The following is a 14,613-nucleotide window of genomic DNA, read 5'->3' as shown; positions in this document are numbered from 1 at the left end:
AGAGACGATGAGAGCATAAGCCCTCTAGGGATTGTCAGACATCTTAGGAACTGTGCCAGACTTACCATGCTCTACAGGATACGAAGGGCCATCTCAGTAGGCATACTTCCAGCTGCAAGGTAAAGACGATGCCTGAGTAGGTGTGGCCCAGCAACAGGAATTGATTTTTCTCACATAACAAGAAGAGTCAATGACTCATTGAGGTCAGAACTCTGGGATGTGTCCTGTAATTTTCTTGGCTTTTCTCTCATGGTTGCAAAATGGCTACTACAGCTCTGAACATCATTTCTTCCTACAACTCCAGTTAAAAGTAGGTTATAGCAGCATGGAACATAGAGTTTCTCCCACTTGCCTTCTCCACAGTGAAGGAAAACAAAAGTGTCACAGCAGAATTTTTTTTATATGTCTCATTGGCTAGAACTGGGCTGTGACACCGCCCCTAAAATAAAGTGATACCTGCTCAAAATACTAAAAAATTCTGATTTCTAATAGTAAGACACTGTTTGTCACAGGAGCTCAAGCCATTTTATTTGACCATTAAAATACAAAAATAACCCAGAGAAAGCTAGAAAAATTTGTTTTTTAGATGCTTTCCTTACCTGAGCACACACATTGCCCTTGAAGAGCATCCCCAATAGGAAGTACCAAAGCAGCCATTCAATTCTTTGTTGTGGTGGCAAAGTGAGCTAGAAAGTTGTTCTCAAGCCTAGTTGTATATTTGACTCACAGGGAGACATATATACAATTATTTATTGCATCAGAATCTCCACAATTGGAACTTTATTGTCAATTATTTCTCCTTTCAATTCCACCTGTGATTCCACTCTCCAGCCAGAGTTGAGAACTAGAGATGAGGGCCGCTGCTAGCCTAGGGCCAACAGAGAGTACAGTGGAGTCTCGTTACTCGCTATAAACTCACCCTGAATTAGCAAATATGGAACGACTTCTCCTGAGGAAGTATAGGTTCCTGAGAGCCTAATTCACAACATTTTTAAAACCAATCAATGCATAACCTTGCTTTGTGTGTGTTTCTTATTTAATATATATTGTTAATTCACTGACATTATACTCAGGGTCAACAGCACTGTAACTCACACCTGAATGAAGCTTATCTAACACATATTTCTCTTTGAGGCACATCACAGCCTTCCAGTGCTTGGATACACTAGATAACACTTCAGGACTATGCTTGGGGCCATTTAAAACAGTGAAATCACCAACAAAAAGCACAAAAATATAAAAAATTAGCACTAAACATATGATGAAAAGGACACTGGTTTGCAAGGTGAAAACTGAAACAAGTAGTAGAGCATCCCCTTCTTCAACCTCAGCTAGGAAAATTAAATTTTATAATATTTAAAAATATTTAAAATATTTCCTGATATACACCTAAGAGAATTTAATTTTTCTCCTCCGAATTCCTAATTAGAATGTGTGTATCCGTGTGTTGCATTTGTGTGTCTATATGCATATTTGTGTTGAGGGTATAAAGATTCAACAGCTCTAGGGGAGCTTGCATGGTCCTTCCCACCCCTCAGAAGTGGTACACAATTTTAGAACTTAATTAGCACAGAGGGTTTCATTTCATTGACTCTTTCTCCCTCAAATGCAATTAAAAACCTCAAGAGGGACGTATCGTACTATGTGGGAGATTTTTAAAATTTTAATGATAGTGTGGTCCAAATTATTTTGTTACTACAAATGATCTCTTTTAAAATACTTTAAGATGAAGGATTTATGATTTTAACAGATGGATGACTGTAAATAAGACTGCAAGCTTGGACTGTAAGTGATGTTTTACATGTCAGAAATATTTTGTTTTTCAGGAATAGACTGCTTATGTGCACATAAATGTGCTGTGTGTTGTTAATTAGGGATTAAGAATAATAGTAACATACAGTATTAGTAGAACATCACAATGAACTGTAGAGAAAACCTGAACTTCTTCACAAAATGAATTCTAAAAGCTGGCCCAGAATCTCAGGTGAGGCCAAGCACTGCCTGTGGCTTAGTAAGTTCCCTGGACCCTAGATGACCCAGCAGACCCAGAGCAGCACAGGCCAAGTCCTAGATATTCAGGTGTATGCACGCCCTTCCCAGAAAGGCACTTGCCTTGATTCCTTCCTTCCTCAGGCTCCTCTGTAGAGCTGCTGGCTGCTGATGGTGTTGCCTCTGCCGCCACCTTGTGGGGTTTTAACTAACAAATCTTAATTGTGTCAGCACTGGTTTGGCTGGTCTCAAGTAAATGAAACTGTAACTAGGTACAATTATAGATTTTTTTTTTTGCCAGATAACAGAAAAGGGATATAATCTACATTTCCTAATGGGAAGATAATTTAGTATAAAGTATTATATCTTATAAAAACAGAGAACAGAAAGAGGACTAATTTATCTGCTAGTAGGGAATTTCCCCATTTTGCAAAGGTACACTGAGATTCATAGAAGTTGTGTTATTCTGCCCAACGTCACACAGCCAATAGATGAACTTGGAGTCAATTATCAATCTCTAAAATATTTATTGCACAGTTCCTTCAAGAGTTAAAATAGACAATAATGACTAGAACCAATTGTTTTAAAATGAAAGTTTTATTGTTATTCCAGTATGATGAGGACAACAGATCAGGAGGCGATTGCCATTGAAAAAGCAGTTTGTTAGGGGCGTCCCTGGTGGCGCAGTGGTTGAGAGTCCGCCTGCCGATGCAGGGGACACGGGTTCGTGCCCCGGTCCGGGAAGATCCCACATGCCGCGGAGCGACTGGGCCCGTGAGCCATGACCGCTGAGCCTGCGCGTCCGGAGCCTGTGCTCCGCAACGCGAGAGGCCACACAGTGAGAGGCCCGCATACCGCAAAAAAACAAAACAAAACAGTTTGTTACAGTTTCCAAGAGGAGGGGGCACACCAGACCATGCAGGACCACATAGGGAAGCACCAAGGTCAGTCAGGAGGTAGAAGGAGTAAGGGGAAAGCCTGGGGTGGGAGCCTTTATTTTGGTTTCCATGGGAATGACCAGGCAAGGCAGGGTAAGCAGGGTTAGAATTGGCTGGTTTGAATAATTTTAGCAGGCTCTGGGGCAGAGAAGCTGTTTCTTCTAGGTGCCTGGTATCTGGCCCCAGGAAGATTAGTGCAGAGGATACTGCCTCTTGACAAGTAAGAGCCAGAGAGAGGAGATAGTTCAGAGTTTGGGCTCTGGACTGGCTAGTTTGCGATGAAAGGCACACTCCCTGTTCAGTCTTTTGCTACCTCTAAGAAGTGGTTATTCCTGGGAGGGACAGTCAGTGAGGACCCAGATCCCAGAACATTAAAAATACAGAAAATAAGAAAATGTAGTTAGTGTACCAATTAATATATTCTCTTGAAGTCAGAGAGTGTGTCTGAATGAATGAAATCAGTAAATAAAGGGAAATTGTTCTGTTTTAGGTATTATTATCTGCATGATATGGGTAGCTGATAGTTTTCTACATGAATGTTTCTCAGATATCAATCAGGAGGAAATATCAAAATTGATCTAAATATCAACTATTTTTTTCATTCTTGAATAACTATCATAGGGTCATAAGCTTGAAGATACATGTTTGCTTAGTTAATACTTTAAGGTGGAGACTATAACCATTTAATTTTTCCAATTTATACTGAAAAACCTCTATTTTAGGCACGTGCATTTTCCAATAGAAATCAGTTCTGTTTCCTTCCAAACAGTTTTTTACTTTATGTGTACATGTATTTAAAATACTATACAGAAAGACATTTTGCACAGGAATTTTAATTTTTAAAAATATTTGATCTTTCTTACTCATATACCTAGATATTTGCTATGTCCTCACTCACATCTTTTTGGTACTTTCTCTTGATTTAATTACGTTTTCTGATATCACTAACTTCCATTTTGAAAATTTATGAGCAAACTGCGGCCTAAAGATTCTGTTGCTAGGTTACATCCTCCTTTCTCCTCCCTGCACCACCCCACCTCCTCTTCTGGGCTGGTTGCCACAGTGCTTCTTGTAATGGGTGGCTCGAGTCTGTACTGGAATCATGGTGGCTGAATAAAAACCTGGATTCTCTTTCATTCTCCCTCTCTCATCTCCATAGCCTAGTTGCTCAATCAAGCATTTGGATTTAATTAAAGAGAGATTCACCATTTGATATAATTATTCTATAAATACTAACTTTAGGCAACTTATCTGGATTTTTGCCTTACAGAAAAATTATGTAAGTTGAGTCTCTAACTGAAGAGTCATTAAACTTTGGCAGGATTATAAATGTAAGTTACGGGATTTATTTTTGTTCACTGTGTTTGATCTTTTCCACTTGCCTCTAACGATCCATGCTCCACCCTCCTCTGCATTGAACTGTTCCCTGGGAGGCTGACCTTTATGAATTGTGTCCTTGAATTCTCTTTTTTCTGATTGGGATCAGCCAGTGGAAGCATTGAAAGGAAATCGGAGGCAGGGAAGAGAGTGAGGCTGTGGTATTTGTTTCTCAGTTCCCTTCCATCCAGTTCATCGTGCATCCCTCTACTGAAGGTCATGTCAGGTGGCCCACTCCACACAGCTACTACCTCCAGGTTTCAGTGGCTGCTTCCGTGCCTTGCCCCCTCAGTCTAAGGGTGGTAACAGATTCTCACTGTTGCTTGCACTGAGATGCTATATCATCCCTCTTTTTTTTTTTTTTTTGCAGTACGCGGGCCTCTCACTGTTGTGGCGTCTCCCGTTGCGGAGCACAGGCTCTGGACACGCAGGCTCAGCGGCCATGGCTCACGGGCCCAGCCGCTCTGCGGCATGTGGGATCCTCCCGGACCGGGGCACGAACCCGTGTCCCCTGCATCAGCAGACGGACTCTCTCAACCACTGTTCCACCAGGGAAGCCCTTTTCATGTGTTTTTGGCAATCTGTATATCTTCTTTGGAGAAACGTCTATTTAGGTCTTCTGCCCATTTTTGCATTGGGATGTTTGTTTTTTTGATACTGAGCTGCAAAGAGCTGCTTGTATAGTTTGGAGATTAACCCTTTGTCAATTGCTTCATTTGCAAATATTTTCTTCCATTCTGAGGGTTGTCTTTTCATCTTGTTTATAGTTTCCTTTGTTGTGCAAAAGCTTTTAAGTTTCATTAGGTCCCATTTGTTTATTTTTATTTCCATTTCTCCAGGAGGTGGGTAAAAAAGGATCTTGCTGTGATTTATGCCATAGAGTGCTCTGCCTATGTTTTCTTCTAAGAGTTTTATAGTGTATGGTCTTACATTTAGGTCTTTAATCCTTTTTTTTTTTTTTTTTTTTTTTTGCAGTACGCGGGCCTCTCACTGTTGTGGCCTCTCCCGTTGCAGAGCACAGGTTCTGGAGGCGCAGGCTCAGCAGCCATGGCTCACGGGCCCAGCTGCTCCACGGCATGTGGGATCTTCCCGGACCGGGGCACGAACCCGTGCCCCTGCATCGGCAGGCGGACTCTCAACCACTGCGCCACCAGGGAAGCCCTTTTAATCCATTTTGAGTTTATTTTTGTTTCTGGTGTTAGGAAGTGTTCTAACTGCATTATTTTACATGTAGCTGTCCAGTTTTCCCAGCACCACTTATTGAAGAGGCTGTCTTTTCTCCATTGTATACTCTTGCCTCCTGTATCAAAGATAAGGTGACCACATGTGCGTGGGTTTATCTCTGGGCTTTCTATCCTGATCCATTGGTCTATACTTCTGATTTTGTGCCAGTACCATACTGTCTTGATTACTGTAGCTTTGTAGTATAGTCTGAAGTCTGGGAGCCTGATTCCTCCAGCTCCGTTTTTCTTTCTCAAGGTTGTTTTGGCTATTCAGCGTCTTTTGTGTTTCCATACACATTGTAAAATTTTTTGTTCTAATTCTGTGAAAAATGCCATTTGTGGTTTGATAAGTATTGCATTGAATCTGTAGATGCTTTGGGGTAGTATAATCATTTTCACAATGTTGATTCTTCCAATCCAAGAACATAGTATATCTCTCCATCTGTTCGTATCATCTTTAATTTCTTTCAACAGTGTCTTATAGTTTCCTGCATACAGGTCTTTTGTATCCTTAGGTAGGTTTATTCCTAGGTATTTTATTCTTTTTGTTGCAATGGTAAATGGGAGTGTTTCCTTAATTTCTCTTTCAGGTTTTTCATCATTAGTGTATAGGAATGCAAGAGATTTCTGTGCATTAATTTTGTATCCTGCTACTTTACCAAATTCATTGATTAGCTCTAGTAGTTTTCTGGTAGCATCTTTAGGATTCTCTATGTATAGTATCATGTCATCTGCAAACAGTGACAGTTTTACTTCTTTTCCAATTTGGATTGCTTTTATTTCTTTTTCATCTCTGATTGCTGTGGCTAAAACTTCCAAAACTATGTTGAATAATAGTGGTGAGAGTGGGCAACCTTATCTTTTTCCTGATCTTAGAGGAAATGCTTTCAGTTTTTCACCATTGAGAATGATGCTGGCTGTGGGTTTGTCATATATGGACTTTATTATATTGGGGTAAGTTCCCTCTATGCCTACTTTCCAGAGAGTTTTTAATCATAAATGGGTGTTGAATTTTGTTGAAAGCTTTTCCTGCATCTATTGAGATTATCATATGGTTTTTATCCTTCAATTTGTTAATATGGTGTATCACATTGATTGATTTGCATATATTGAAGAATTCTTGCATTCCTGGGGTAAACCCCATTTGATCATGGTGCATAATCCTTTTAATGTGCTATTGGATTCTGTTTGCTAGTATTTTGTTGAGGATTTTTGCATCTATGTTCATCAGTGATATTGGCCTATAGTTTTCTTTTTTCGTGACATCTTTGTCTGGTTTTGGTATCAGGGTGATGGTGGCCTCGTAGAATGAGTTTGGGAGTGTTCCTCCCTTGCTATACTTTGGAAGAGTTTGAGAAGGATAGGTGTCAGCTCTTCTCTAAATGTTTGATAGAGTTCGCCTGTGAAGCCATCTGGCACTGGGCTTTTGTTTGTTGGAAGATTTTTAGTCACAGTTTCAATTTCAGCACTTGTGATTGGTCTGTTCATATTTTCTATTTCTTCCTGGTTCAGTCTCAGAAGGTTGTGATTTTCTAAGAATTTGTCCATTTCTTCCAGGTTGTCCATTTTACTGGCATATAGTTGCTTGTAGTAATCTCTTATGATCCTTTGTATTTCTGCAGTGTCAGTCGTTACTTCTCCTATTTCATTTCTAATCCTTTTGATTTGAGTCATCTCCCTTTTTTTCTTGATGAGTCTGGCTAATGGTTTATCAATTTTGTTTATCTTCTCAAAGAACCAGCTTTTAGGTTTATTGATCTTTGCTATTGTTTCCTCACTTCTTTTTCATTTATTTCTGATCTTATCGTTATGATTTCTTTCCTTCTGCTAACTTTGCAGGGGTTTTTTGTTCTTCTTTCTCTAATTGCTTTAGGTGTAAGGTTAGGTTGTTTATTTGAGATGTTTCTTGAGGCAGGATTGTATTGCTATAAACTTTCCTCTTAGAAGTGCTTTTGCTGCATCCCATAGGTTTTGAGTCATCGTGTTTTCATTGTCATTTGTTTCTAGGTATTTTTTTATTTCCTCTTTGATTTCTTCAATGATCTCTTGGTTATTTAGTAGCATATTGTTTAGCCTTCATATGTTTGTATTTTTTAGTTTTTTTTCCTGTAATTGATGTCTAGTCTCATAGCGTTGTGGTCAGAAAAGATACTTGATATGATTTCAGTTTTCTTAAATTTACCAAAGCTTGATTTGTGACCCAAGATATAGCCTATCCTGAAGAATGTTCCATGAGCACTTGAGAAGAAAGTGTATTCTGTTGTTTTTGGGTGAAAATGTCCTATAAATATCAATTCAGTCCATCTTGTTTAATGTGTCATTTAAAGCTTGTGTTTCCTTATTTATTTTCATTTTGGATGATCTGTCCCTTGGTGAAAGTGGGGTGTTAAAGTCCCCTACTATGATTGTGTTACTGTTGATTTCTCCTTTTATGGCTGTTAGCATTTGCCTTATGTATTGAGGTGCTCCTATGTTGGGTGCATAAATATTTACAATTGTTATATCTTCTTCTTGGATTGATCCCTTGATCATTATGTAGTGTCTTTCTTTGTCTCTTATAACAGTCTTTATCTTAAAGTCTATTTTGTCTGATACGAGAATTGCTACTCCAGCTTTCTTCTGATTTCCATTTGCATGGAATATCCTTTTCCAACCCCTCATTTTCAGTCTGTATTTGTCCCTAGGTCTGACGTGGGTCTCTTGTAGACAGCATATGTACCAGTCTTGTTTTTGTATCCATTCAGCCAGTCCATGTCTTTTGGTTGGAGCATTTAATCCATTTACATTTAAGGTAATTATCGATATGTATGTTCCTATTACCATGTTCTTAATTGGTTTGTGTTTGTGTTTGTAGGTGTTTTCCTTGTCTTGTGTTTCCTCCCTAGAGAAGATCCCTTAGCATTTGTTGTAAAGCTGGTTTGGTAGTGCTGATTCTCTTAACTTTTGCTTATCTGTAAACGTTTTAATTTCTCCATCGAATCTGAATGAGATCCTTGCTAGGTAGAGTAATCTTGGGTGTAGGTTTTTCCATTTCATCACTTTAAATATGTCCTTCCATGTCCTTCTGGCTTTCAGAGTTTCTGCTGAAAAATCACTTGTTAACCTTATGGGGATTCCCTTGTATGCTATTTGTTGCTTTTTCCTTGCTGCTTTTAATACTTTTTCTTTGTTCAGTTTTTGATAGTTTGATTAATACGTGTCTAAGCATGTTTGACTTTGGGTTTATTCTGTATGGTACTCTCCGTGCTTCCTGGACTTGTTCACTTCCCATATTAGGGAAGTTTTTGACTATAATGTCTTCAAATATTTTCTCAGACCCTTTCCTTTTTTCTTCTCCTTCTGGGACCCCTATAATTTGATTGTTGCTGCATTTAATGTTTTCCCAGAGGTCTCTGAGACTGTCCTCAGTGCTTTTCATTCTTTTTTCTTTATTCTGCTCTGCAGTAGTTATTTCCACTATTTTATCTTCCAGGTCACTTATCCGTTCTTCTACCTCAGTTATTCTGCTATTGATTCCTTCTCGAGTATTTTTACTTTCAGCAACTGTGTTGTTCATAACTGCTTGTGTGCTCTTTAGTTCTTCTAGATCCTTGTTAAATGTTTCTTGTATTTTCTCCATTCTGTTTCCAATATTTTGGATTTGATAGTAAAATGATTTACTATCATTTCTCTGAATTCTTTTTCAGGTAGGTTGCCTATCTCATCTACATTTATTTGATCTTGTAAGCTTTTACCTTGCTCCATCATCTGTAACTTTTTTTTTTGTCTTTTTTTTTTTTTTTTTTTATGGGTGCTGCTGTACTCCTGTCTTATTGGTTGTTTGACCTGAGATGTCCAGCACTGGAATTTGCAGGCAGTTGGATAGAGCTGGGTCTTGGTGCTGAGATGAGGACTTCTGGGAGGCCTCACTCTGATTGATATTCCCTGGGGTCTGAGATTCTCTGTTAGTCCAGCGGTTTGGACTTGGAGCTCCCAGCACAGGAGCTTGGGCCTGACCTCTGGCCTGGGAACCAAAATCCCACAAGCTTCATGGCACAGTAAAAAAAAAAAAAAAAAAAAAAGGAAGAAAGAAATAAAAAATGGAGGAGTACAATATCAAAGAATAAAAACAAAATAAAATTAGAAAGATAAAAAATATATTAGGAAAAATAAAAGTATAATTGAAACGACTGCCACAAGGAAAAAGTTTGGGGGGGGGGGACGGGGCAACAAGCCAAAAGGAGAGATCACTAACAAAGTATAAAGAATAAAATAAAATTAGAAAAATAAAAGATTTATTAGGAAAAATAAAAATATAAAAGAATCAACAACAATGAATCAACAAGGTAAAACAGAGCCCCAATCTAAAAGAGGAAAAAGTAAAGGAAAAAAAAATTTTTAAAAAGCCTTGGCAATGGGTGCGGAGTTTAGCCGGGGGTGGGGGTGGGGTGGGGTGGATCTCAGGCAGGGGTGGGGTTTAGGCTGGGGTGGGACCTTCGCGGGTGGGGAGTTGACGTTTGAGTGTGGGGCGGGGCCTCTGCTAGGACCTGCTGAAGAAGGTAGAGGCAGCACATTGAAATGAGGGCCTCCAGAGGGTGGAGTTCTGGAGTTTGCAGGTAGGGCCCTGAGTGAGGGTGTGTGGGTGGGGTGTAGGCCCAGCTCATTGGAGGGGGTCTCCGAGTGTGGAGGTGGGGCCCTGGGTGGGGGTGTAGGGGCGGGGCTTGGGTTCTGCACAGCAGGAGGGAGGCTCCGAGGGTAGAGGATTAGTCCCGGGAGCCCAGCAGGCTTCCCCGTGCCTGAGTGGACAGGGAAAGCACTGGCCCCTTTCCCTTCTGTTCCTTTACGCCCTGCCGTACCGTCTCCCCCAGTGTCTCCCCTGTCGCTGCTGGACCCCTAACCGTGGGTGGGTCCCGCTGGGTGTAGGAACTCCTCCCCTCCCCCAGCTGCCCCTCAGGGGTCCCGGAGGTCCGGCCTTTACTTTTGCTCCCCCTTCCCTGCCTCAGGACCTGCACAGATGGAGGGAGCCTAGGTGGGCAGAGGATCAGGCCCCGGATCTCAACAGGTTCCTGGGGGTCCGAGTGGGCAGGGGAAACCTGGCCACGCTCCCTTTTGATCCTCTGCCCTCCCAGTTGTTCCCCAATTTCCCCCTTCGGGCGTGGGATCCCTTCCCCTCCCCCAGCTGCCCCTCAGGGGCGCCTGTCCCGTCCCGCCTCCACTTCTCCTCCCCCTTCACTCCCCCCATGCCCCACGTCCTACCCAGTCGCTGGGGGTTCCTCCCACCCCCTTAGGTGTCCGTGGTCCCCCACCGGTGCCTGGTAGGTGCCCTAGTTGTGAGGAGACGTGAATTCCACATCCTCCTAATATGCCATCTTGATTCCGCCCCTAAAATTGTTTTTTATACATTACATTTTCATAAGATGATATTGTTCATACAATGCTCACTGAATCATGGAGCAAATTTTCATTACTATTACTGTTGGGCTGCACTAAGCAGCCCTGCAAGCCCCGTACTTAACCAGTTTCAAGACGGAAGAAAGAGCCCGGAGTCAGCAACAGAGACATCAGTGGTTTATTGGATGGGGGAGCTTAGACATCTGAAGCAAGGTCCTGGAGCGACACCCCTCCATGTGTGGGGGACAGTGAGAGGACATGGGGCAGTCTTTGCTCCGGGGACAGTGGGTTACCAATTATAGGGGGAATTGACATCAGGTTGGCTCAGAGGAGCACGCCTCTCACTGCCCCTTTGATAAGCTATCACTGTGGCTAAAGCAACAGCGGTTAGCTAAGGCCTGGGGCAAGTATGTGGGGAGGTTAGTCAGGTGAGTAGGGTGTAGGTGAAGCAGGTGTAGGGTGTAGGTGAAGCAGAGACCAAGACAACAGCCATCTTGGGTGGCCTGATCATACAGTTACTTTAAAAAAATACTCTTTATTGACTTATTGTAAGTTCCTATACTAGAAAATTTATAATATGAAATACTAGGTTTAGAGACAGAGATACAGCAGACTATAGTGTAGAAAATCCTTTCTGTATCTCACATGATAGTGTATGGGAGGTAAAATCAATTTCCCTTTACCCTTCTGAGTTCTTGGCTGAGATCTCTACGACAAAAAACAGATGAACAAGAGAAAAAAAAGCCCAGAGGTTTATTAACACGAATCCTCATGTATGCATAGGAGATACCCAGAGAAAAATGAATAATTCTCAGAGGTGTCTTAGAACTTCAGCTTAAATACCATCTTCAGCTAAAGAGAAAAGAAAGGTGTGGGGAAACTAGCTACGGGGAGGTTACCAGGAAAAGAAAGATAAACAAACATAAGATTTGTTATGCAGATTTAAGTCCCTGCCTTCTTTATTGATAAGGGACTAAACTTGTCTCAGAGTATTCATTTCTGTCCTTGGTAGAGAGGGGAAGAGGGACCCTTTGGTCCTGTTGTTAGGCAACTGGCGAGTAGAGAGCTTTTCTTGTATCTGTTTCTTCTCAGTTGCCTTCAGTTTAAAATAATCCTTATGCCAAAGTGGCATATTTTGGGGTGGCATATTCTGCTACCCTTCAGTAGGAACTTCCCTGCGTAGTTCTTTCTCTAAGAAAGAGACACGTTGCCTAGAACGTCAAAGGATCAGATATTTTATCCTACTTGCAAGCTAACAAGTAGCCTGCCACAATTTCATAGAAGTTGACAGAAGGCATGAGATTCCTCTGTCAGAGACAAAGAACTTTGTTACTTACAGCACAGGCAGCATGACCTTCAGGTTCTCATGCATTCCTTTTGCTCCCAAGTTCCACTGAGTGAAATGGAGCTCCTAGGTGGGTGATGCAGAAGCAGTGGGTTTGAATCAGCATGAAGGAACTCTAAGCTTAGGAAAGTCCTGCTAGCAAACCTAAGCAAACTTTGCCCTGGAAGGAGAAATTAGCTTTGCTATCTTGCAGCAAATCTTCTCTCTGACCTTGAGGAAAATACAATCCCTATCTTGAAACCACATGTGTAGAAATGCAAGGAACCCATGGAGTTTTGAAAAAAATGTAATGCATTGGTAAGGCTAGTATGATGAAAAGAAGATGCACAAAAATTCTGACCAGAGATTTAGACTAAGATTGTAAATGTAAAACACTTGATCCTCTCTGAGTATTTCTTTGAATACGCAGTTAATCAGTTAGAATAAAACTTCGCAATGATTTGTTTTGCTTTGTAATGCTTTATCACTTGATGCTTTAATGAGTTAAGTGTTCTTTCCTCTTATCAAATAGGTTTTACCATCCCCCTTTATTTATTTATGCCAATAATTTAACCTCACTGGCTAAAGTATTTCTTATTGTGTTAGGGGAACCAATGCACATTTTGTCAAGAGTGGCTTGTACCTTAGCAATCTTCCTTTCTATGTCTTCCTGAGAAAATTAGGTTTCACAAAGTTCAACAGGTTCCGCCTCTGTAATGTAAATGACCAACAGTTACTCAGCTTTGCAAGGTTGATTTCCTCTGCTAATAGATGACACTTTCTTCCACATCCTTATTTTTAAGAAACATTTTAGTAGTTGTCTTATTCTTCAGAGATAACTCAAAATAATATCATTATGGTCTTTTTGTTTGTTTTTAAACTAAGTCTACAGCTGTCCCGTCACTGTGTGTGTCCTGTCCTTTTCAAGCTGGAGCTACAAAATTCATTTGAGCTCCAGAGAAAAGCAAAACTGTCAATGACTATTACTTAATAAATCAAAGTAATTGAGCATTTAACTTTGCACCGAGTGATTAAAAACCAAGCTGTTCCTGGGTGGATATTGTAAGGCCAACTGGCCCGAGGCAGGGGAACACAATCAGATTCACAGATTGCATCAGACCGACCACCCAGTTCCAGAAACTGCCCTGGAGACATTCCGGACCACCCAGTTCCAGGAACTGACCTGGGGACTTTGAACCCAGCCCAGCCTTCCCGCCTTTCGAGGGGCGGGACTAACGGTCCCCCAGGATACCCGAAAAGACCACCAAACAAGGAATACCCTGCGCCCTCGCAGATTTCACCACACCCCTTTCCCTTTTTCCCCTATAAAATCTTGCCCAACCCTCGCCCGGGAGCGACTTCTCTGGCCCCTTTCTCTCGTATCAGTGAACCTCGCCCGCGAGCTCCCTAATAAAGCTCACTTGAAGCTTTCCTCTGTTTCGCGGTGCCGTTTGTTAAGATCCGACCTTACAGATATAATTAGGAGGCACAACTTAAAAGAGTTTGCCCAAATGTTGAGTCATTTGTCGGGTTGCCAGATAATATATAGGATGCCTTGTATATTATCAGCGTGTAAACAGCGAATAATTTTTTTGGTATAAGTATGATCCATGCAATGTTTGGGACATACTCATATTTTAAAATTTTCATCTTTTTTTAGAATAAAATTTAACTAGGGCTTCCCTGGTGGCGCAGTGGTTGAGAGTCCGCCTGCCGATGCAGGGGACACGGGTTCGTGCCCCGATCCGGGAGGATCCCACATGCCGCGGAGTTTCTGGGTGCGTGAGCCATGGCCGCTGGGCCTGCGCGTCCGGAGCCTGTGCTCCGCGGCGGGAGAGGCCACAGCAGTGAGAGGCCTGCGTACCGCAAAAAAAAAAAAAAAAAAAAAAAATTAACTGGACATCTGTATTTTTATTTGCTAAATCTGGCAACTTCTGGTCACCATTTATCTAACAAACTATAATAACCTTTTGGTAAAATTTGGTGTCAAGAGAGTTTTAGCTCAGAAGCACTACCTTTGGAGTAGAGGTCAAGGTTTCATAGTTTTGATGATGTGACATCAACGCTACGGAAAAATAGATGTAAGTAACTCTTCAAGTTTTGAAATTCATAGATAAGTATTCGGTAGCCCAGCTTCAAAAGAGTGGAGGTTAAAAGAGGTCATGCACTTGCTGGTCTGGGTTTCTAAGGAGAAAAGAAACCGACCTACAGAGCCTTTCCAAAGAGGGTGGAAGTTACTGTTGCAAAGGATTCTCGGTTTAGCGAGGAGAGAGCGCAAGACCCGAGCGAGTCAATAAACGAGGAGTAGGAAAAGGTTGGCCGCGTGAAGCCAATCAGAGACGAGATGGATGGGACTAGCCTGGGGAAGGGGCGGGCTTAGGTACTATAGGCT

This window comes from Grampus griseus, assembly GCF_964374135.1.
Source record: "Grampus griseus genome assembly, chromosome: 7".
NCBI lineage: Eukaryota > Metazoa > Chordata > Mammalia > Artiodactyla > Delphinidae > Grampus > Grampus griseus.
Note: the sequence above shows the minus strand (reverse complement) of the source record.